At 31.4% G+C, this 2,687-nt stretch overlaps 1 long non-coding RNA gene across 1 annotated transcript; it reads right to left on the minus strand.

Moving 5' to 3' along the window:
- Nucleotides 1-239: 239 nt before the first annotated feature.
- On the minus strand, nucleotides 240-2,271 carry LOC125498363 (uncharacterized). The gene is made up of 3 exons (XR_007275325.2): nucleotides 1,963-2,271; nucleotides 1,696-1,814; nucleotides 240-535 (listed from the first exon to the last, which is right to left on the minus strand). It is a non-coding gene; the product is annotated as an uncharacterized LOC125498363 (long non-coding RNA).
- Nucleotides 2,272-2,687: the final 416 nt, after the last annotated feature.

Below are 2,687 nucleotides of genomic sequence, written 5' to 3' on the forward strand. Positions count from 1 at the left end.
TCGTCGTTAGTCATTTACGTCAAACAACTTATTGTCGTTATTGGATATTGAATAGCAACATACTTCTAAGTAATAACAACCAGAATAACTGTCGTTATTTCGTTAATGATGTATTCATTTACATCGAACTGATAATGTTTAGGCTGTTTATACTTGTAAAGCTAGTACTTTATTAATTGAAATAACTTACCTCTATCCATAGTACTCAGTAACAACAAGAAAATTTTAAAGTTTCACAATTAATATAAAAATCATCAAATTGATAATCAGTTGTAACTTACAAATACAAAACTTTAAATTACACCATGTTATATCCAAGCTAAGCAAGAACTATACAGTGTGTATATTGTCCCACTACCTACTCCTCATATAGGGGGTATATATACATATATAAGTACTATACACAACTTGCATCTAAAAGCTTCAGTTAACTCATTAGGCGCTGCAATCTACTATCCTCTTTCCTGTTGTTGACACATACGGCTGGATGATTGCATCTTCCTCTTATGGCTGGCTGGTAACTACATATGTGAGTCTGTAACAAACAAATTTCATACATCAGATTAACATAATTAGATATATATATTATTAATTTTTTTTAATCAACTTAGGAAATGAGTGATATATGGGATTAGTGAAACAAAGAAAATGCTCTGAGTAGAAAATTTATCTCACTTGTAGAGAACCTAAGAAGTCTGACATATGAACCTCTAAAGATAGTCATGATGGGAATCTGTAACTCTGTAAGAGATATAGTCAAATCATTTTAATAAATTACAATAATTAAGATATAACTAAAGCATTTAGAGTTAGAGTAAGATATAACAATGAATCATTCAAAACTAATCTAGCCATCTAGGCACAAGAAAAGAGCCCAAAATAAAAAGTTGCATCTGTATCAGTGGTCACAAAAACTACTCAAGGCCTTATCTCCATCCTTAGATCCTAACTCCTAAGTCAGGTAAGACTTAAGAGACACATGTATTATATGTCGGTGCAAGATTGCCAGGACATGAAAAGCAAAATTGGCACTAATGCACTATGATAGCCAACCTGAATTAGACAATTAACAACTTATCATTCATCACTTACATTTCCGCAAATAAACAAATAGAACAAAGTAGGTTCAATTATCATAACAAAGACATAATACCAATAACAATTTGATTCTTTTCTAATAAAGCACATACATGATAAACAATCAAGCAATAAAGTATAAACATGTGAAGCAATAGAAGTATAAACAAGTTATGTAGCAGAGCTCAATGGATGTCATGGGAAAGATTTATATTATGGTGCAGAGCTCAAAACAACAAACAAAAAATGCAGGCTCACATTGCTCTTTTGGGTTAGATAAGATTTATATTATGGCGCCAAATCAAATAGTTCCACAAAGAGTTTTAGGTTCTAGAAGATCCCAGGTAATCAATACAACGAAGTGAAAGGGAAACTATAATTACACTAGTGCCGTTAACCAAATACTCCTCAATACCAAACCACTAAAGCCATTTCTCATCAGTAATAAAACTAATTAACATTAATCTCACAAATTACACCTTAATTATACAAATAATTGTAAATTTTGATAAAATCTAAGGATATAACAACATAGAAGGTAAAACAGCAACTTGAACATGTTAAAAGCATGCCAAACTCTAACAATAATAAGAGAAAGGATAGATAATGTAGTTATACCAGATAGTCAAAGACACCAATTGCAATTTAGGCAAATTTATCGTTGAAACCATTGATCGCCAATAATACATCATTTGTCCGCCTCCTTATCGAAACGTGAATCCCAAATAAAAAAGGATCTAAAGAAAATTGGAAAGCTAAATTAGAATTCAGGAAACAGAAAACCAAAAGGTACAAAATTCAATTAATCGAGTGCAAAGAACAATTGATAATTGACCAAAAGACACTGATTTTGCGATCGATCATTTTATAGATAAACGAACTTACAATAGCATCGATAATTTTACTTCGTGACTAATCCGAAAATATTTTCTTCAATCGTGAGAGAGTGAACTTGGGGAGGAAGATTGAGATTCAAAATCCATGAAATGGAAATTGTGTTAATGAAAGTATGAAACTAAGACTGAGCAATTTTAGGAGAGAGATTGAATTTAGAATAAGTTGAGCGGTTGAGCCTCATTTTAAATGTTTAGTAAAATTTTGTTTTTTTAACAAATCCCGCGTTTAATAATTTTGCCTTTAACGATGGTCATATATCTCATTTAAGATTTAGTAAGTTATTATCACGAATTCACGACCCTTACTAAAAGGTGTCGTTGATATTAGCTTATAATCGGGCTTTAACGTCAACAATTTCAACCAGTCGTTAATTATTTGTCGTTAATAATTAATAGTCTTGTAGTGTTAGTGGTTAAGAAAGCTTGTGGATAAGCATCATCATTCTTAATGGTTAAGAAAGCTTGTGGATAAGCATCATCATTGTTAATGGTTAAGAAAGCTTGTGGATAAGTATCATCATTCTTAATGGTTAAGAAAGCTTATGGATAAGCATCATCATTCTTAATGGTTAAGAAAGCTTATGGATAAGCATCATCATTCTTAGTGGTTAAGAAAGCTTGTGGATAAACATCATCATTCTTAATGGTTAAGAAAGCTTGTGGATAAGCATCATCATTCTTAATGGTTAAGAAAGGTCAAAGAGGATAAGAACC

Source organism: Beta vulgaris, chromosome 6, assembly GCF_026745355.1.
Source record: "Beta vulgaris subsp. vulgaris cultivar EL10 chromosome 6, EL10.2, whole genome shotgun sequence".
NCBI lineage: Eukaryota > Viridiplantae > Streptophyta > Magnoliopsida > Caryophyllales > Amaranthaceae > Beta > Beta vulgaris.